Below are 22,518 nucleotides of genomic sequence, written 5' to 3'. Positions count from 1 at the left end.
GAAGGAAGCAAAGGGAGGTTCTATCATACATAAGAGGCAATATGACCACAGAGGCAGGCACTGTGGTGATGTGGCTACAAGCCAAGGACACCAGAAGCCACCAGAAGCTGAAAGAGGCCACAGATAGATAATAGCTTTTCATGTTGTTATCTGTGTGGTTTTCTTTTTTCATGAATGATCTATTTTCCCTTTGGGTTATCTTTTTCCCTTAGAAATCTTTATTTAGGCTGGGTGCTTTGTAATGTGTGGAAAATAAATATATTTTCCAGTGTGCAGCCTGACTTTTTTTTGCCTTTCAAACTTTTATATTTTTATTTAGCCAAATTTATCATGTTTTTCACTATTGTAATCTAAAAAGATTTTCTCTAAGTTCACATGTTCTTCTAATGCTTTGATTTTTCGGGATGTTTAGGTTCTTCCATCCATTTGGAATTTAGTTTTGAGAACAGTGTATAGGGAGATAATTTAATTTTTTCTCCAGAACGGTAGGTCCATTGCCTCAATACCATTATTAATAGGTCCAGTTTTCTGCCCATTGATTTGAAATGCATTATAGATCTATATCTGAATTACATTCCTCTAGTTCGTTTATCCTTACTCTAATGCCAAACAGTTTTAATTCCTGTAGGGGTTTTCCCTATAGGTTTTTTTTTTTTGCTATTTGGTAGGACAAATTCCCTCTCTTGTCCCAGAATTTCTTTTGACTACTTTTGTATATTTACATATTCTCATATACTCATAATTACTTTGTGTAATCTCTTGAAAAATTTTACTGGTATTAGGATTGTGTTTGCAATGAAATTATAGATTATTTGGATGAGAGCTGTTGAAATCTTATTATAATAAAATTTCATCTTCTTAAAAAAATGGGTTTCTGTCTCCAGTTAGGTCATTTAAAAATTATCCTTCATTTAAGTTTTATAGTTGTATTATTTCTTGCACATTTCTTATTAGGTATACTCCAAAGTATGTTTTGGTACTAATACCTTTCTTTTGCTACTATGCATTATAATTGGTTAGTATTAGTAGATAGGAATTGTTGATTTTTTGCCATATACAAATTTGATTTGGTTGTAGTGAAATGTATGCATATTTAACTTTGTTTCTAGATTTTTAGTCATAGAAAGGGAAGTGTTCTTTATTTTTCTGAATGATGAGATTGGATATTCACCCATGCCTTTTTCTAATACTTTTATGTATGATTTTTTGTGTGTGTGTGAGACAGTGTTGCTATGTAGTTCATGCTGGCCTTGAACTCAGTATATACCCCAAGCAGCCTCGACCTCATGGCAATCCTCCTGTCTCAGCCTCTTGAATGCTGAGATTACAGGTGTGAGCCACTACATTCGGCTCTTTTTTCTTTTCATTTAGACCTTTGATCTGTTTGGAATTTATCCTGGAGCTTGGTGTAAGCACTAATCCACTGTGTGTATGTGTGGTACTGGAAATGGAACCCAGTGCCACTGAACTACATCTCTGGCATTTTAAAATTTAATTTTACTTCAACATTATTTTATTTAATGTCTTGCTGAGCTGCTCATTTGCCCAGGCTGGGCTTGACCTTGTGATCCTCCTGCTTCAGCCTCCCAGGGTGCTAGGATTACAGGTGTGAGCCACCAAGGCCAACTGATGCAGTTTTATCTTTTTAGTCTATGACTGTCTGGTGTACCAACACCATTTTAACCCTTACACCTCTCTCTTCCCCAGTGATTTGAGGTACTGTTTTAGTGTAGGCTAAATTTCCGTGTTTCTGAATTTTCTCTTCTGATCCCTTGGTCCGGCCAGTCAGGACCACACTATTTTAATCCTCGATCCTTTATGATGTTTTCGCTGCTGCTAGGGCCATGTGTGCGTGTGCATGTGTGTCTGTGTGTGTGTGTGAGAGAGATTTGTTTATCTGGCATCGAGTGGATCCTTTCCCTCTGTAAACACATCTCTGCCTTCAGCGGTGGGAGACGTTTATTCTCCTTCCCTCTTAATTTTCTCACGTGGTTTCCATCTCCTGTTTCTTGGACTGCTGCTCTGGAAGGGATTTGGCCTCTGCTGCATTCTTCAGCTCATTCTGCAACTGAGCCCTTTAATGAGCCTTTTTAAATATGAACAGCTCAGTTTTTATTAAAATGTTTTTTTGTAGCCTACTCTGTTAGTGTAATAGTTGTGCTATCCTCCCATATTTTTTCTCAATTAAAAAAATCTCCATACACCAGAAAAATCATTTTCTTTTTTTTTAATTCTTTCATTGGTACATTTTAGGTATTCAATACAGTTACATTTATCATTGGGTGCTTATACCTGTACATGATGTATCTTAGTTCTTATTTTCTTCCCCATTACCTGTGCGCCCTTCACCCCTCCACCCTTCCCTATTTACATAGACTTCATTTAGAAAAATCCTTTTCTAATACCTCTATTTCCTTCAAATTAGCACGGAGGTTTGCTGAGTTTCTTTTCTTGGGTTGGCATTGCTCAGGCGTTTGGTGATCACCTCTGCTCGCGCATTCTGAGTTGAGAATCCCTCACTTCTGCTGTCTCTTTGAGCAGTACGGTGTTGGCATGAGTGGCAGTCGCCTTTGTCACTGGCTTTGACAAGGACAGCGTGGGGCTGATCTGGGCACAAGCTCGAGCCCTCTCCTGCTGACTGCTGAGGACACTGCTCCGTTTGTCTTCCCCAGGAGTCTGCACTCCCTGCTCTCTCCTGGAGGCAGCTACACTTTCCGCTGCCCCAGGGCTGCCTCTCTGACCCCGGTCTACAGCTCTGTCCAGAGGCCCACGCCTGCTCTGGGTTTCCTACCTTCAACATGAAATATCTTCGCTTGTCTCTTCCTCCTCCTTTCTCTGCCACCCACTTTGGTTTCTTTTTAAAATAGCATTGTTTTTATTGCGTGCAGCATGGCGCTCTGTTCTGAAGTACTTGTACATCGTGGAATGGTTAAGTATAACTAATTGACAAATGTGTTACCTCTTGACTTGTCTTTATCTTGACCAATGGTACTTACCTCTGGAGCACTTTTGTTCTCTTGGAGTGTGTCTTGCAAGGATTCCTCATGTCTTGGGTCAGCCAGAGTTCCTCCTCCTTGCTTTTGAGCCCAAGCATATATTTATTCTTAGAATTTTGGCCAAAATTTTAAATGAATTTGTTGAAGAAGGGGAAGAATGTGGCCTTGATTTAGTTGAAACTACAACTCCATTGTATTTTCCCCTTCTTTCTTTCCTTGTTTTGTAATTTCAAAAAGAGATTTTTTCAGGTTTCATGGCAACTGTATTTTCCCTAACCTTTATAAATTATGTTGTTCAAACACATATAACATAAAATTTGCCATGTTAACCATTTAAAAACATACAGCTCCGTGGTATGAAGTACGTTTGCAGTGTTGATAACCACCACCACCATCCACCTCTGTAACTTCCCATCTTGTAATGCTAACTCTGCGTCCCTTAATCCGTAATGTCTTCTCTCTTTGCCCCAGCCCCAGGAAGCCAGCATCTGCTCTGTGTCTGTGGCTTTGACAACTCTGAGATTCCCACATAAAGGGAATCATACCTTTCTCCAGGCACACTGTCTCTAAGGGTTATCTATGTTGTCAGATGTGTCAGTTTTCTTTCCTTTTCCAGGCCAAATAGTGTTCTGTTGAATATACATTCCCCACTTCGTTTATCCATGAATCCACTGGGTGTCTCATTGTAGCTATCATGAATAATGCTGCTGTGAACGTGAGTACAAATACCTCTTGTAGACCTTGTTTCCAATTCTTCTGTGTACACACCCAGAACTGGGATTGCTAGATCATGGCATAAGTTCATTTTTGTTTTGTTTTTTTTTTTTGGTACCGGGGATCGAACTTGGGACCTTGCACTTGCGAGGCAGGCACCAGAACCACTGAGCTAAATCCCCGGTGGCATAATTTCATTTTTAAGATTTTTCAGGAGTCACCCTGGTGCTTTTTACAGCTGCTGTACCATTTCACATTCTCGCCAACAGTGCATCAGTGTTGCGATTTTGTCCCATCCTTGCTAACATTTGTTATTTTCTGCTTTTTTCTTTTTGGTATTCTCATCCTGAGAAATGTGACATGGTACCTCATCTGATTGTAGTTTTGTGTTTCCCCACTGATCAGAGATGCCGAGTGTGTTTTTGTGTGCCCATTAGCCATTTGTATATCTTCTTTGGATAAATTTCTAATCAAATTTTGTGTTTATTTTTGAATCAGGGTTTTCTTTGGTGTTCAGTTTTAGAAGTTCTCTATGTATTCTGGATGTTACTCTCTTCTCCAATATATAATTTGGATTTTCCCACTCTGTGAGTTACCTATTTGGACCATTGAGATTGTGTGTGTGTGTGTGTGTGTGTGTGTATGTGTGTGTGTATTGGACCCGAAGCCTTGCACATGCTAGGCAACTGCTCTACCACTGAGCTACATACTCAGTCTCTGGATCCATGATATTTTTTAAATTTCAGGAGGTCTACTTTGTCTATTTTTTCTTCTGTTGCCTGTACCTTTGGCATCATATCCGAGTATATTCTATTTCATTGTCTATATTTATATCTTTTAGCCAGTACCACACAGTTTTGATTACTGTAGCTTTGTAGGAAAGTTTGAAAGCTGGAATGGTAAGTTCTCCAGCTTTGTTCCTCTTTTTCTTGAGATCCCTTGGTGGGATTCCATATGATGTTTAGTATAGGTTTTTTATTTCTGGAAAAAAGTCACCGATAATTTAATAGGCATAGTATTAACCACTTTGGGTAATAATGACATCTTAACAGTATTCTTCTAACCCATGAATGTTGCTAGTCAGATTTCCATTGCTATGAGAAAACACCTGAGATAGGTAACTTAAAGAAGAAAGATTTATTTTGACTAAGAGTTTCAGTCCGTGGTCACTTAGATCTGTTGCTTTGGGCTTCTGGTAAAGCAGAATGTTTTGAAGCAGCACATGGTAGAGCAAAGCTGCTTAGCTCATGGTGGCCAGGAAGTGGGGGAGAGACAGACAGACAGACAGACAGACGGACCAGGGTCTCAATGCTCTCCTCGAGGGCACATCCCTTCAGCTCCCAATAGTACCGTCAGCGAGGGACCATGAAGCCTTTAGCACATCAGTTTTAGGAGACATTTAAGACCTAAACCATGATAAATGGAGTATGGAGTATATTTTGGTTTACTTGTGTCTTTAATTTCTTTCAGAAATGTTTTTTAGTAAAAGCCTTTTACCTCCTTGATTAAAGTATTTCATTCTTTTTGATACTATTGTAAGTGGAATTATTTTTGTAAATTCCTCTTCAAATAGTTTATGTATGTATTTTTTTGAGACAAGGTTTTGCTCATCTCGTAGTTCAGACTGGCCTTGAACTGGCAGCAATCCTCCTGCCTCAGGCTCCCAAGTGCTGGGATTACAGGTGCTTGCCACCAGGCGCAGGTAAATTGTTGGTTGTTAAGTATAGAATGCAGCTAAGTTTTGTGGGTTTGCTTTGTATTCTCCCCCTTTGCTTATTCATTTATTAGTTCCAACAGCGTTTTTGTGTAATCTTTAGTTTTCTACCTAAAAGCATATAATCTGAAAATAGTGGTAATTTTTTTCTTTTCCAACTTGGATGCCTGGAATGAATTTTTGTTTATTAAAAAAGATTAGAAAATAATTCCCACTCTCCAGAGCTATATTTGTTTACAAGGACAGTTTATTGTAACTTGTGGTATATACTTGTTTATTTGCATTTTAAATAATCAAAAGTATAGCAATGAGCTAGGTACTTAAAATAGGAAATGTCATAAAGGTTAGAATTATCTCAGATTCATAAATTATGTACAGTTGAGGTTAATTTAAAAATTTTGTTCATTAAATGGAAAAGTACTGAGGTGTGTGTAGCAAATACCAAAGTAACCTTCACCTACTGTGTACTGCTCTGCTTTAGCAAATGTCAGTGATATGCTTATTTAGCTTAATTCACTTCAGATTGATATTATTTAGATTAAAAATAATAGAAAAGATATTATGCATACCGCTGTGTTCCCTTACATGCCTTCACCTTATTCTCCCCTCCCGAGGTCATTGTTAATATGGATTTTTTTTGGATATTCATTATCATGTGTATTTTTGTACTCTCAGAAACTCAGGAATATAACAATGTCAATGTATAGTTAAATAGTTTGTGTGTTTTAAAAACTATATAAATGGTGTGTTGTGCATCATTATGTAATTTGCTTTTTAAATGCAACAGTATATTTTTGAGATTTATCCATGTTAATAAATTAATTCCCAATTCATTCATTTAATATTCCATTATGTAATTATACAACTTATCTATTCTTTCATTTAGGTTGTTCCCAATTTTTGTTTATTAGAAACAGTGGTATAATGAACGTTCTTTAAATGCTTCTTTGTGCATATGTAGCAGAGCTTCTCTAGGGTATATATTTAGAAAAGTGACTGGTGGATTGCAGGGTATACACATCTTTAACTTAATTAGATTTTGCCAAATTGCCCTCCAAAGCGGTAGCCCAATTTGCACTTCCACTAGAAGCGTGGAAGCCACCCTATTTCCTCAGGAGCTCATCAGCGCTGGGTGTTATTGGACTTGTTAATTACTGCCACTCTCATAAAGGTGAAATTGTATTGCCATGTAAATTTAAGCAGCATTTCCTGATTATTCATGAAATTGAGCAGTAAACTTTCATTTGTTTATTGGACATCAGGTTTCATTTCTGTGATTCTTATTCATATATCTGTTCACTTTTTATTGGGTTATCTTTTTCTTGTTAAGAATTTTTTTTTTTTTTTGGGTACCGGGGATCGAACTCGGGTCCTTGTGCTTGCGCAGCAGGCGTCGAAACCACTGAGCTAAATCCCCGGCCCTGTTAAGAATTTTTTATGTGGCCTGGACACTTGTGTGTGTGTGCATTTTGCTGGCGATGAAAGCCAGGGTCCTGTGCACTGAGACAAGTGCGACCTCCCCCAGTGCTAGACCGAATAGGAACTGTTCCTTATGTGACTGTAAATGCCTCGCCTCAGTTTGTGACTTGTGTTTTCACTTTATGGTATCTTTTGAAGTATAAACATTAAAAATTTATTTGTGGCCGGGGATTTAGCTCAATGGTTTCGCTGACTGCTGTGCAAGTGCAAGGACCCGAGTTCGATCCCCGGTAACAAAAAAAAAATTTATTTGTAAAATAGATGATAGAGTCATATGGTTAGCAATATTTTAAGTAGAGATGACATGACTGGCCAATTTGTCCAGCCGCCCAGCACTATTATTCATATCTCAGGCATCCTTCCTGAATTTCTGTGCATCTACAAACAATGCACAACTGTGCCTCCTCTTGCACATAAAAATATAGTTACATTTATCTTTATGGTTCGTATTGTTAGCTATTTTTTTTTTTTTTTGGTACCAGGGATTGAACTCGGGCCCTTGCACTTGTGCAGCAGGTGGCGAAACCACTGACCTAAATCCCTGGCCCTGTTAGCTTTTTGAGAAGTCATTCTTACTCTGAGTTTTGAAGATATTCTGTTTTCTTTTAACTTTAGCTTATTTTATTATTGATAGTTAATTTGTTTTAGCAATACTAATCAAATTGCACATATTTATTGCTTCTATGCACTGTTTTATTGGTTTATTGTTTATTTTTCTCTCAAGCTATGCAAGTATTTTAATCCCTGTAGCTTTATAAGAAATCTTATCTGATAAGATCAATTTTGCAGTTCCCTAACCTCCGGATAGTCTTGGTTATTCTTGGCCTTATTTGAGTTTAGTTAGGATTTTTTGGAATTACATAACATTTGTAGATTAATCTGAGGGAGAACTTTCATCTTGAGGACATTTGGCATTCCCAGTCATGATCACATGTGCCATCTTTTATTTAAGTCTTTAAAGAACATAATTTGTCCATAAAATGCTTGTGTACCTTTTGGTTGGATTGTTTTCCTGTGGAGTGCTGTATTTTTTATGTTATAAATTTTGTGTTGTTTACAAATTACATTTTATAATTGTTTGTTGCTGTTATAGAAGATCACAGATGAATTTTGTGTGTCTGTTGGCAAAGCTGTCAAACTCTTACTCTTAGTTGTGTTTTTAGAAGCTTAGATTTTCTACATATTTACAGCTAACAATAGTGATATTTTTGGTTTTTTCTTTTTTTTATGCTTGCCATTTGTCTACCTACCTACCTATTTTACTATACAAGGGGTGATCAGAATATACAGTGAATATTTAAATTTTTAAAAAGATTACAGTAGAAGACATATTGCCATTAATCTCCCTCAAAATTCTCCCTTTCACTTCTAACACGCTTATCCCATTGTTCTTGCTGCTTTCTGATGCGGTTCTGAAGGCTTTTTTTGTAACTGTCTTTATAAAGTATGATAAAAATAGAGTAAGTGCTGCTGCTGAGTGCCATCCAACAGCAAGGCAGCTTGTAAAAACATGAGGGTGAATCCATGTGCACTCTCGTCAATGAATGTGACACCGAATGATTTCTGGACTTGTGGCTCTTCCCCGAAGTCAAAATGACCATGAAAGGTAGGCATTTTGAATGGCTTCAGAATATCCAGGCAGCCACAACAGTGCAAGTAAAGATAGAAAAAAGGAGTTCTAGAACCGCTTCAGGCAGTGTCAAGAACAACAGGATACCACGTTCGAGGTGCGAGGGGAAGTGTTTTTAGAGGGATTAATGACCATGTATCTCTTACTGTAGTGAAGTTTTAAAAATGTAAACATCTATCATATTTTCCCATCAAAGCTCAGGACCTCCAGCACCATCCTGAAAGTAGAGGAGATGGTAAGCATCCTTGAAGTGGGTTTAACATTTTACCTTAAATATTACATATGGTTTAGTTACCTTTCTTAGCTGAGTCAGTATTAGCTGCTATAATGGGTCTGTAATAAACACAGGTTTATTTCCTGCTCACTTAAGTTGGGAAACATTTAACTCTGATGAGTGATTGATTCTTTAAAAGATCACACAGGGGCCTGGATTCTTTTCGACACCAAGGGCACCGGAGAGTAGGAATGAACGTGGAGGAGCACAAGAGGAGGGCTGCGTGGGTCAGGCTCAAAGTGATGCACACCGCTTACACCTACTTCCCAGTGGCCAGGACTTAGCCACAGGGCTGCACAGAACTGCAAAGCGGGTGGACACTGTCCTCTACCTGCGTGCCAGCCGAAGGAGAAATGGGGTTTGTGAATGGCCAGGTGGTTTTTACCATAGCCCAGCGCATTCATGACTTTACTTTGTCCCACGCAAACGCGATCCAGTATCCTCTTCCCAAGGGACACAGGCTCGGGTCACATGTAGTTGCTACTTCCGGTCAAGTTCTGGGAGACCTCTGGGTGACCTGCAGGCCCTGGTGCAGGTCCTTCCATGTCCTCTGTGAGCTGTGAACCCAAAAGAGAAGCCCCCAGTGAGCGACTAGCACTCAGAATTTCCACTTGGAAGAGGACAGAAGAGGCTGTGCAGCAGTGGCTGGTCAGTAGCGGTGACCAAACGGTGACCAAAGGTGCCCGGTGTCCCTGAGACCACTCTCCCCACCTGGCTTCAGGTGCCAGCAACCTCACTCGAAGATCATTGTCACAGATAATTCTCAGCTCTTATTTGCTTCCCAAGGAGATTGCCTTTTATTTCTTATTAGAAACTTTAAAAAATGATAAATGAGTGGGGGATTTTGTCAAGCCCTTTTCTGTTTCTACTGAGGTACTCACAGATATTTTTTCTTCTTTACTCTGTTAATATTAGTGAGTTATATTAATAGTTTCCCTAAGGTTGCTCTATCCTGGGATATGCCCTTCTCGGTCATGATGTATTTTCTTCTGAAATTGGATTTGCTAGAGTTTCATTTAGAATTTTCCTATTGTTCGTAAGTTAGATTGGCCCATAATTTTCATATCTTTTACTGTTCTCTGGCATTTGTTTCAGGGTTTACTAGTATCATAAAATGAATTGAGGAGCTTTCCTTTTTTATTTTCTGAAACATTCTGTATGAGATAGAATTGCCCCTTAAACTGTCTGGGCCTGGTATCTTTTTTTTTTGTTTTTGTGTGTAGATTAACTATTGATTTGCTTTCTTTTATAGGCTTATTTGGGGTTTCCACTTGTTGAGTTCATCTCAGCAAATCATTTTTTTCTCCTAGCAAACAGTGCCTTTAATTTAAGTTTTCATATGAATTTCATGAAGTAGTTCACAATAATAGTTGTTCTTTAAAAAAGAAAACTGCAAAATCTGTAATAACAATGTCTTCTTTTTCATTCCTAATATACTTATATTCTTTTTCCTGATCAGTCTTGCTCTGTTTTCTATTTTGTTAGTTCTTGCAAAGCACTAGTTCTCAGCTTTTTAAATCCTTTTCAACAATTTTTTTTTCTACTTTAAAAATTTCTGCCATTACTCTTAAATTCTGATTTTTGCCTTCTGGGCGGGGGATTTAGCTTCGTGGCACCGCATCTGCCTCGCAAGCTCAAGGAAGGTCCTGAGTTTGATCCCTGGTACTGGGAAAAAAAGTGGTTTTTGCCTTCTACTTTCTTTTGGGTTAACTCTATTGTTATTATTTATCATTATTTAAAATTTTTTTGTTTTTGTTAGTGCATATTTGCAGTACACAGTGATTACATTTGAAGAGAAAAGCCAGAGCCATTTCCCCCTGAGTGCCGACCCTGCCCCACGTACTTCTGTGCCTGTGATTATGAAGCCCCTGAAATGTGTATGCTGTGCAGGACATTCCAGATCCAGGGGCATTTGGCCTCTGGAATAGGAAACCTCACCCAGGCCCGAACCTCCTCCTTCCCTTTAACGCCCTGTCAGCCCTTCGTCCCCGAGAGGGAGCTGCTTTGGGCACTGTGGAGCCCTCGGCCCCTCTCAGGTCTTTATCCTGAATAAAGCCTGTTCTCGCTGCAAGGTTTTCTTTCTCTCTCTTTTTGTTTCTTACAACATTCATCGTGGGGATTTGGCACATGTACATAACGTATCTTAATTCTTATTACGTCCCCATCCCTCCCCTCCCTCAAACTTCCCTTCTCTCGGGCTCCTTCCCATTTGCAAAAGATCTATCTCGCTGCTTCCTAATTCTCTCTCTCTCTCTCTCTCTCTCTCTCTCTCTCTCTCTCTCTCCTCTCTCTCTCTCCCTCTGTCTCTCTCTCTTTCTTTTTCTTTCTTTCTTTTTTTTCTTTTTTCCTTTCTTCCTTTCTCTCTCTCTCTCTCTTTCTTTCTTTCTTTCTTTCTTCCTTTCCTTTCCTTTCCTTTCTTTCTCCTTCCTTTCATACTTGGGATTGAATCCAGGGCCATTGTACTGAAGTACAGCCCCAGGCATTTTTTAAAGTTTAAAATTTTGAGGCAGGGTCTTGCTGCGTTACTGAGTTGCCTAAGCTGGGCTCACATTTGTGATTTTTTCTTTTTTTTTTTTTACTTCCATATAGCCAGCTCTAGTGAGATCCACCCCCTCTGGCCAAAGGGAAAAAAGTGTTTGGCCTCACTTTCCTAGCTCTCCTTGTATGGTGAGTTGTGTATAGTTTTGAGTTTGGAAAAGGTTGTGTTTTCTTTAATTTCAACAGGTAGGGTTCTGTATACATCTGTGGATCCAGCGTATTTATTATATGGCTTAAATCTATCTCCTAGTTAGTTTTTATTTGTTCAAGATAATTATCCAGAGAGCTATGCTAAAATTTTCTGCCATGATGGTGCATTTGTACCATCGCAACACTATCAGTTATGTCTCTCTCACACACACATGTTCATGTATTTGAGGCTATATTTTTAAAAATTATGTGTGCTTTATTGAGTTATGATTCAAGTACTATAAAATCCATGCCTTTAAGGTGTGAAATTCAGTGCTTTTAGTTGTGCAGTTATCACCACTGTCTTTTCCAGACTGTTTTCGTCTACCCCTGAAGAAACACTACCTTTCAGTTGCCACTCTGTTTTCCTGTCCCTCTCCCCCACGAATCTGCTGGCTATCTTTATGGATTTGCTTATTCTGGGCATTTTATATAAATGGGCTCTATAACATGTGGCCTTTGGGTCATACTGTTTTCAAGGTTCACCCAGGTTGGCATGAATTGGTACTTTGTTCCTTCTTGTGGATACACCACGCAAGGTTTCCTCATTTATCAACAGCTGAACATGTGGATTTTTCTTACCCATTCATTTTTTATCCTTTAGTGTGTTTGCATTTCACAAGGTTCTCTTATAAAGAACATGCCGCAAAATTGTATTTCTAGAATTTAATCTAACAATCTCTGTTACCTGGCATCCTTCTCCTGTTGTGTTTGCTGTTGTTGGGATGTGTTTCTATTATCTTAGTTTGTCATTTTTATTTAGCAGGCTTTTGCTTGCTACTTGTTTTTCCTCCTTTCTTTCCTTCTACGGGATTGATATAGAAATTTGTTTGTTTGAGTGTCTTAATTCCCTGTCACTCCATCTGTTAGCTTAGAAATCTTATATTCAATTTCAGAATCTAAAAATATTTCCTTTTTAGTGCTAAATAACATAAAGGCTTTCAAATGCTTTAACAGTGATTACTTCCCTGCCCTCTTTTTTGTAATTGTTTTTCAGAAGTTTAATTTCACTTTTATGACTCCAAATTAGTAATTCTTATGATTTACAATTATTTAGAGATCTAAATTTTATCAATTTCTTGCCTATTTTCACTTTTTGCATTAATTTTAATCTCCTGAAAGTACATAATTGGAGGGGTTTCTGGTGCTAATACTAGGTTAACTTAATGTCTGTAAGCACTGCAAGATATCATTCCATTGTTTTCTGTATTTTCCTATTGCTGCTAAGAGCTGTGTCCACTGGGTTAATGGTCCTTTATAGCTGTACTATCTTTCCTCCCTGGTTAACTTTAAGATTACTCTTTAATGACCTACAATTTTATATATTGTGGATTTATTTTTATTCATCCTGTTGAGGATTCATTCTCTGAGTGTGTTGACTCATGAATTTTATCCTGTCTCAGCCATTATTGTTGGATATTGCCTTTGTCCAAATGCACCCAATTCTTTACCTGGAACTCCCATTAGATGTTTATTTATTTTTGTTTTTTAAAATGCTTTATTTTTATTTATTTATTTTTGGTGCTGGGGATCAAACTTGGGTCCTTGAGCTTTGCAGCAGGCGGCGAAACCACTAAGCTAAATCCCCAGCCCTAGATGTTTATTGATATTTTCATTTTGTCCACTATATTTTTAAATTTCTCTTATATTTTTCATTTCTTCCTCTTTTTTTTTTGGTGCCGGGGATCCAACTCGGGACCTTGCGCTTGTGAGCAGGCGGTGGAACCATTGAGCCAAATCCCTGGCCCTATGACTATAAATTCTTAGGGAAGGCCTTTTCTCTCATCCAAGAAACAGTCAGAGTTACTTTTCCTGGTTTCCCTAAATCATTACATAAATATCTCTCTAAAACATTCTTTCCCCAAAGATGGGATCACAGGTGTGCACCACCATACTCAGCAACTTTTTGTAGTTTTTGTTTCCTTCATCTACACATTAAAAAGTATTTGTCCTTGGTTCTGCCATCTGCCTCGCAAGCGCAAGGTCCCGAGTTCGATCCCTGGTACCAAAAAACAAAAGAAGACAAAAATATTTGTCCTATTTTCACCAGCATTTCTAGATAGTAATGGGTTTGATTTTTGAAACACGGTTCACTGTATTGCCAGAAAGAGAAGGCTTTTGTCGGACACCAGAGGAGAACTGAGTCCTAATTGGGCTCCTCCGTGAGCACAAAGGAGAAAGACTGCACTCAGGGGTGATGCGTATTGCATATTAGGGAAAAGTTAGACGGCTGAGGTTAGGTTGATTCTCAGAGTATGCTCGAGTGGATACTGAAAAGCAGATGAAGCTGGTGTTACTTGATTGCTTGTGCCCATGTTTGGGTGAGTAAAGGCACGATGAGCCAGATGTGTGTGTGTGTGTGTGTGTGTGTGTGTGTGTGTGTGTGGTCTCCTGGGACTGCCCACATGTTAAATTGATCCTGTGTCTCTTTGTCATTCATCCTCATTTCTGCCCAGGTCTGAGTCCTGGAACAAGGCCGGGTGGGGGTCGGCTACTGGTGATGCCCCAACGTGGAGCTCAGGACCCTGGCATCGACTGCAGCCTTTCAATAAATATTTTAACATGATGCACATAACGTAATGAATAAAATTAGATACAGCATATATAGACACTTAGTGAATATTATAATCACCACCAGGCCAAGGGACAGGACATCACCAGCACCCAAGAGCCTCTCTGTGCCTCTTAACAGCAGTCTCTTCCCTTTTTTCCTGGCTTTGGGACTTTGGGGTAATCATTTTCTTGACCCTCTTCATGGTTTTCTTACTCATCTATGTCTGTGATAAGTTCAGTTAGTCCAGCAGTTTTTGAACTGTATCTTCCCTTTTGTTCAACATTATGCTTTTGAGATTGATTTGTAATATTGTGGATAGCTTTTCTTGGTTCCTTTTATCACTGGATTCTATTCAATGAGTATATTATGATTTGCTCGTCCATTCTGTTGCCGAAATGCATTTGCATTGTTTCTTGTCTTTGCTCTTCCAGCAAATGCTGCAGTGACTAGTCGCGAACATGTGTTCATGCATGTGGATGGGCATGACTTCCTGCTGTGGGTAGATGTAGGAGTAGACCTGCTGGAGTTTAGAATGTGCACATTTCAACTTTAAAAAATAATGACAAACTGGCCCGGGGATTTAGCTCAGTGGTTTCGCTGCCTGCTGTGCAAGCGCAAGGACCCCAGTTCGATCCTCGGTACCAAAAAAAAAAAAGAATGACAAACTGTCTTCTACGGTGGTTGTGCTCCTGTCAGCCATGAACAACTGTTCCTTTTGGTCTATATTGTCTAAATCATTTGCTGCTCTTGGTCATTTTAATTTTTGCTAGACAAGTTGGAATATATTTGTATCTCAGATACATGTGTATTATCTACATGTATATACTCTGTTAGCACTTTTATTTTAACTTTTATTTTTTGTAGTGCCAAAGATTGATACTTGGGCTCTGCACAACTGAGCTACACCCCTGACTCTTCTATATATATTTATTATTTTTGTTGGTGCACATTAGTGATACAGAATAATGAGATTTATTTTAATATGTTGGTATGTGTACAGTATATAACGTATTTTGATTATTTTCATTCCTATTACTTTCATTTCTTTTTTCTACTCTCCCCCCAATTCCCTTCCCCATCTTAAAAAGTCTACTTCTAGTTTTCTGTCATTGTTCCTTTATTTATTTATAAAATTTATTTTTAGATGCTTATACAAGAGAAAACATGTGATATTAACATTCTGAGAGTAACTTATTTTGCTTAACATGATGGCCTCCAGCTCCATTTGCTTGCAAAAGACATGACTCTGTTCTTTATGCCTGAACAGTATTCCATTGAGTATATATATACACCACATTTTCCTTGTTCATCTGTTGATGGGCACCTAGGATATTTCCACAGCTTAGCTGTTATGAGTTGCACTGCCACAAACCAGTTTATGCACATAACACTATAGCATGCTGCCTTTATTTTTAATTTTTATTTTTTTTTGGTACCCGGATCAAACTCAGGACCTTGCACTTGCGTGGCAGGCATGGTGTCACTGAGCTAAATCCCTGGCCCTGCCTTTATTTTTTTTTTTTTTCAGGAATATACCAAGGAATGGTATAGCTGGATCAAGTAGTATATCTATTTTTAGTTTTTTTGAAGAATTTTCACATTTATTTCCGTAGTGTTTGTACTAGTTTATGCTCCCACAAACATTGTGGGAGAGCTCCTTTTTCCTTGCCAGCGTTCATTGCTTTTTGAATTCTTGATGATGGTCATTAGACCTGGGTCAAGATAGAATCTCTGTGTAGTTTTGATTTGCATTTACCTAATGGCTAAAAATGTTGAACATTTTTTTTTTTGGTACCGGAAATCGAACTCGGGTCCTTCCGCTTGTGAGGCAGGTGCCAGAACCCCTGAGCTAAATTCCCAGCCCCGTGTTGAACAATTTTCTTGGTCATTTTTACTTCTTTTTTTGAGAGTTCTCTGTTCTTATTTATTGACTGGAGTATTTTTTTAATTGCTTTCTGAGTTCTTTATATATTCTAAATATTAATCCTCTATCAGGAGAGTAGATAACAAAAGATTCTCTCCTATTCTGTAGTTCGTCTCTTCACTCCATTGACTGTTTCCTTTGTTGTGCAGAGGTTTTTAACTTCACGTGGTTCTGTTTGTTGATTCTTGATAGCATTTCCTTAAGGAGTTGGGGTCCTACTTAGGAAGGCTGTGACTGTACCTGTTGCTTCAAGTGTTTTCCCTGTGTCTTCTTGCAGCACTTTCAAAATTTATGGTCTTGTGATTAGGTGTTTGACTCATTTTGATTTGATTTTACTACAGGGGGATTCAGATAAGGACCTTGTTGCAATTTTCTGCGTGCGGATAGTTTCCCAGCACCATTTGTTGAAGAAGCTGTCTTTTCTCTTTTTTTGACTCCATTGTCAAAAGTCAGAAGAGTATAGGTGCTTGGGTTATTTCTGTCCTCCGTTTTATTCTCTTAGCCTCCATGTATGTTTTTGTGCCAGTACCATATTGTTTGTGTTACTATGGCTTTGTAGTACACAGTCATTCCTTGGTACTTGACTACTTTGAGACTCATCAAATTTGGTGCTTGATGTATTTTGAAGTGAAAATTCTGTCCTGGTGCTCATCGTTTGTTTGGCACTTGATATGCAAACCAGGACTTGTTGGTGTTGATTGCCTTGTGATTTGCTACCTTTTCCAGCCAAAACAATTTGTGTGGTACTCAATATTTTTGGTACTTGTTATGTCACCTGGAACCAATGAATGGTAAGTACCAAGATACCACTATACTTTTTTTTTAGACAGGGTCTTACTCTGTAGCCCAGGGTGGCCTCAAACTTGCGGTGATCCTCCTGCATCAGCCTCCTGCGTGCTGGGATTGCAGGCCTGAGCCACCACACCCAGCTTGTACTTTATTTAAAAATTTTTTATTGATACATTATGCGTAACAATAACGTTCATCGTTGGAAATTTGTACCTGTACATGATATATCTTACTTTTTTTTCCCCCATTCCCCTCCCCTCCCTTCAACTGCTCTTCTCCTTATTTACGAAAGCTTTGTTTCCATTTTTTATTAGAGGCCAATTTCCTCCAACTGCCTAGAAAGGGGGACTGTGAGGGCTAAAGAAAAACATAAGACGACAGAGACTTGCATAACTTCAAAGTACCTGGGGGCCGGGAGGTCAGTGGCTCAGAGTGAGCAAAAGCAAGGACTCCGAGCTTGCCACTATTTATTGGGTACACACAATCATTGGAGGGAACATCGGTGACTTAGGGGGCCTTGGCCATCTTATGTCTGATCCTGTGCAAATCTCGTGCTGATGAGCGGAAAGGAGAGCATCCCGCCTCAGTAGGTGGAACGAGCTGGGCCGATAAGGAACTGTCCCTTCCCAGGTGAAACCTTTCTCTTTTGTACTACTACTCGGTTCTCAGGGAACCAGGATGTGTTCAGCTGGTGTTATTTTGCCACCACAGCTTCTCAGACCATGGCGGCCTCAGCTGTGACCCGAGGCAAAACAGAGTTACGTTTCCACACGCCATAGCTGGCTCTCGGGCAGGGCGACGCTGGGCCTTAGACAGCTATGGTCATCCTTTCATTAAGGAATGATTTTTCCCCCAAATTGCTCCTGACAATTTTTTCCCTTCTATTCTTTTTTTTTGCTCTCTTTCTTGTCCCTTCCTTTCACCACTGTGCTTTGCAATCGGGTATTGTGATGCCGTCAGCATTGCCCTTTTTGCTCAGGATTGCTTTGGCTATTTTGGATCTTTTGTGCTTCCATATGAATTTTAGAGTTTACTTTTTCTAGCTCTGTGAAGAATGTTGTACTTTAATAGGGATCACATTGAATCTGTAGATTGCATTTGGTAACATGGCCATTTTAACAGTAATAGTTCTGCCAACCCATGACCAAGGGAGGTCTTTCCATTTTCTAATGTTTTCTTTAATTTCTTTCTTCAATTATAGAATAATTTTCATTATAGAGGTCTTTCACCTTCTTGCTTAGGTTGATTGCTTGGTATTTTATTTTGTTTTAAAGGTATTGTAAATGGAATTGTTTTCCAGATTTCTTTTTTGGTGGATTCTTTATTGGTATAAAGAAGAGACATTGATTTTTGTGTGTTGATTTTGTATCCTGCCACTTTGCTGAATTTGTTCATCGGATCTAAGAGCTTTCCGGTAGAGGCTTTAGGCTCTTCTATATAAAGGATCACATCATCTGCAAGTAGGGATACTGTAGTTTGACTTCTTAGTTTCTTAGAATTTGTATCCCTTTTATTTCTTTCTTTTACCTAATTTTCCTAGCTAAAGTTTCAAGCCAGGACCATATACTGAAGAGCATATATTGAACAGGAGACATAAGAGTAGACACCCTTGTCTTATTTCTGATTTTAGAGGAAATTATTTAAGTTTTCCATATTCAGTATGAAGTTGGCTGTGGGCTTGTCATATGTAGCTTTTATTAATTTGAGGAAAGATGTTTCTACATCTGTTTTCTTCAGGATTTTTATCATGAAGGGATGTTGAATTTTGTGAAAGGCTTTTCTGCATCTGTATGATCATGATCATGTGATTTTTAAACATCTTTGATTCTATTTATGTGGTGTATTACATTTATTGACTTATGGGTGCTAAACTACCCTCATATCCTTGAAACCAACTTGGTCATAGTGTATGATTTTTAAAATATGTCGTTGAATTTTATTTGCAAGAATGTTACCGAAGATTTTTGCATCTATGTTCATCCAGGATAGTGGTTTGTAGTTTTCTTTTTTGGTGAACCTTATCTGGTTTTGGTATTAGGGTAATCAGTGCTGGCTTCAGAGAGTGAATTTGAAAGCGTTCTTCCCTTTCAATTCATGGAAAAGTTTCAGGAGCATTGGTATTAGTTATTCTTTAAAGATTTGGTAAAATTTAGCAGTAAATCCACTGGATCCTGGGCTTTTCTTAATTGGGATTGTTTTTATTAATATTTCAATCTTATTGCTTGTTAATGATCTGTTTAGATATTTACATATTCTTAGTTCAATTTTGGTAGGTTATTTGTGTCTAGGAATTTATCCATTTCTAATGACTTTTGTAATTTATTGGAATGTCAGTTTTCATAATAGTTTCCGATAATCCTCTGGATTTCAGTGGTACCTGTTGTAATTTTGTCTTTTTCCTCTAAATTTTATTAATTTGGGTCTTAACCTCTTCCTTTTGGCAAGTTTGACTACTAAGGGATTATTAATTTTTTATATTTTCAAAGAACTCTTCGACTCATTGATCCTTTGTGTTTTTCTTTTAGTCTCCATCTCATTAACTTTCACCTCTGATCTTATTATTCTTTTCTTCTACTGGATCTGATTTGTTCTTTTTCTAGGACCTTGATATACTTCACTAACTTACTTATTTGGGATCATGCTGTTTTTCTGGTATAGGCACTCACAGCTACAAACTTATTTCTTAGAACTGCTTTCATTGTGTCCCATAAATTGATATGTTGTGTTGCCATTATAATTTTTTTTTACCTTTACATAATGTATTTTGGTTCTAATTTTTCCCCATTATCATTTGATTCTAGGAATTTAAATTTTTTTCCTTGATAATTTCAGTGACCCACCATTCATTCAAAAGTGGTTGTTTAGTCTTCATATGTCTAATTTCTGTGATTTCTTTTTCTTTTTCTTTTTTTGGTATCAGGGATCGAACTCAGGACCTTGTGCTTGTGAGGCAGGTGGCGGAACCACTGAGCTAAATCCCCAGCCCTTCTGTGGTTTCTTCTGCTGTTGACTTCTGTCTTCAATACACTATGATCTAAAAGAATGTGTACAATTATTTAAATTTTTGTATTTATGAAGCCTTGCTTTGTGGCCTAAAATATGGTCTATTTTGGAGAAAGTTCCGTGGGCTGCTGACAAGAAAGTGTATTCTGCCATTGTTGAATGACTCTGTAGATGTCTGTTAAGTCCACTTGATCTACAGTGTGGTTTAACCCTGATGTTTCTTTGTTGATTTTTTTTTTTTTTTTTTTTTTTTTTTGGTACTGGGGATCAAACTTGGGACCTTGTGCTTTTGAGGCAGGCACTGGAACCACTGAGCTAGATCCCTGGCCCTTCTTTCTTGATTGTTTTTGTCTAGTTGACCTATTTGTGAGAGTGGAGTGTTGAAGTCAGCCACTGTAATTGTATTGGGGTCTATCTGATACTTTATGTGAAATGTGTTTATGAAATTAGGTGTACTGAGATTTACTGTGTAGATATTTACAATCATATCTTCTTGGTGAATTGCTCCCTTTACCAATACATAATGGCCTTCTTTGTCTCTCTCTTTTTTTTTTTTTTTTGGTACTGGGGGTCAAACTCGGGTCCTTGCGCTTGCGAGGCAGGTGGCAGAACCACTGAGCTAAATCCCCGGCCCCTTTGTGTCTTTTAATTTTAATTTCAAGTTTACTCTGTTGGATATAAGTGTAGCTCCTCCTGCTTGCTTAGGGGTTTCAGAAAAGGACATTCCTACAATATGTCATAGTCAAACTATGAAAAATTCAGAAAAAAGATATTAAAGGTGATCAGAGAGAAATGCCAATTCACTTACATCCTTTCAGTCTAAGTCTTTGCAGATGAGATATGTTTCTTGCAGATGACATTAGTTCAGCCTTGTTTTTGATACAGTCTCCCAGTCTGTGTCTTAGGTATGTACTAATTCTTATCATTTTGTTGTTTTTCTAGGGCTTTATTCATTTCCGATTTTCATTTGTTTATTCTGCAATGAGATTTATTCTTTCCCTTGATTCCATAGTTACAATTTTCCCCTTTTATGTTTAGGATTCTCTTATGTACTTTCTGGAATCCCAGCATAGTGGTAATGAATTTCTTTATACTTATCTTGTAAGATATTTAATTTTTCTTTAGTTTTGAAAGAATAGCTTTGTGAGATATAGTAGTTTAGGTTGACAATTATTTTCTTTCAGGGCTTGAAATACAGCATTCCAAGCCCTCCTAGAATGTAGAGTTTCTTTTGAGAAATCTCCCATTACATTGATGGTTTTACTATTGTTTTATTTTATTTTATTTTTTTCCCTATAAAGTTTGATAGTTATCAGCACATTTATTTAAATGGAGAAGTTTCTCTTTCACTGTAGACATTTATGTTTTATATTACATGCAAAAGTAAAAATCCAGCAAAAATGAAAAAAAACCACCACATTTTGTAATGTTACAAGCAAAAGATAGACTTTGAAACCTATTTAAGTGGATCCTTTACAAAACACAAGCATGAGACAAATTCTAGCTACAGGGGAATACTTTTATTACAGTAAAACCATTGTTTTAATGTTTATCTCTAACAGTTTTTTGTTCTGTTTTAGTTTTAGTTTTTTTGAGACAGGGTCTCACTATGTAGTCCAGGCTGGTTTTGAATTCCCTCTGTAGCCCAGGCTGGCCCTAAACTTACAGGCAATCCTCCTGCCTCAGCCTCTCCAGGGAGGTGATTATAGGGAGACACCACCATGCTCAGTTTCTGCAACAGCTTTTAATAATCGTTCTTTGTTCTGATCTTTTTGCAATTTGTCTATGACATATTGTGGAGAGGTTCTTTTCTGGTCATGTCTATTTAGGAGTTCTAAGTGCCTTCAGTACCTGGGTATCTGTTTCACTGCCCAGCTTTGGGAAATTTTCTGCTATCATTTCAGTGAATAGGTTTTTTTTTTTTTTAAAACAAGCTCTGGCAAGTTTTATTAATGAAAAATTTTGCATGGTTTATTTTTCACCGGTCTGTTCTGGCATGCTTCTAATGAGATCAGAATCACCTGGATCAATGGTGGCCAGTGTGCATACTCTGTAGTATTTTCCACATGCTGTGCCGAGTTCGATATTATTGCCACTGTAGTGATGGACACCAGTTTTGGCCAACATGGCATAGTACTCTATTTCAGATTTCCGTCTTCTTTGCGGCCACCATCTGCCAAAAGCAGCCAGTGAATAGGTTTTTTATGCCATTAGCCCATGTCTCTTCACCCTCTTGTAGACCAGTGAGTCTTAAACTTGTTCTTTTAGGGTTTTCCAAGTGCTCTTATAATCTTTTTCATTATTTATTTCTTTTTCTTTTCTTTTTTTACCGTCTGAATGTTCTAGTACTATTTATATACAAGAAAGGAGAGGGGCGGGAGGGAAGATTTGAGCAGGTATGAGGAGCAAGAGAAGAAAGGAGAGAAAGGAAGGGAATAGAATTTGGAAGTGAGGAACAGGCAGGCACCAATGAAAAGGGCCAATGATTGGCCACGAACGGGCCAATCAGCAGGGAGCAGCCGAGGTTTAAACCTGAGGCGGGCTGGCTCCTCCCTGGAGCTGCGCAGGCCTGGCTGTGGATCACCCTTTGGCTGTTGGCCCCTGGTGGGTGCCGCCAGGCTCTCCTGGAGGCTCCGGTGTTCTGCTGCTGCCCACGAAGAGGAAGCTACGGTGCTTTGAGTCACTAGGAACACGAAACGTAACGCTGAAAATAA

At 38.3% G+C, this 22,518-nt stretch overlaps 1 long non-coding RNA gene and 1 pseudogene across 4 annotated transcripts in view; one reads left to right on the top strand and one right to left on the bottom strand.

Moving 5' to 3' along the window:
* Positions 1–22,518, top strand: part of LOC147823010 (uncharacterized) — a 121,988-nt gene that overhangs the window by 38,506 nt on the left and 60,964 nt on the right. The gene's annotated exons all lie outside the window — the stretch shown is intronic.
* On the bottom strand, positions 20,810–21,997 carry LOC110345472 (large ribosomal subunit protein eL30 pseudogene; annotated as a pseudogene).

Source organism: Heterocephalus glaber, unplaced genomic scaffold (assembly GCF_053883595.1).
Source record: "Heterocephalus glaber isolate CG9 unplaced genomic scaffold, H.glaber_assembly_v1.0 deba00001606, whole genome shotgun sequence".
Taxonomy (NCBI): Eukaryota; Metazoa; Chordata; class Mammalia; order Rodentia; family Bathyergidae; genus Heterocephalus; species Heterocephalus glaber.
Note: the sequence above shows the minus strand (reverse complement) of the source record. Positions and strands in the feature narration are given on the sequence as shown.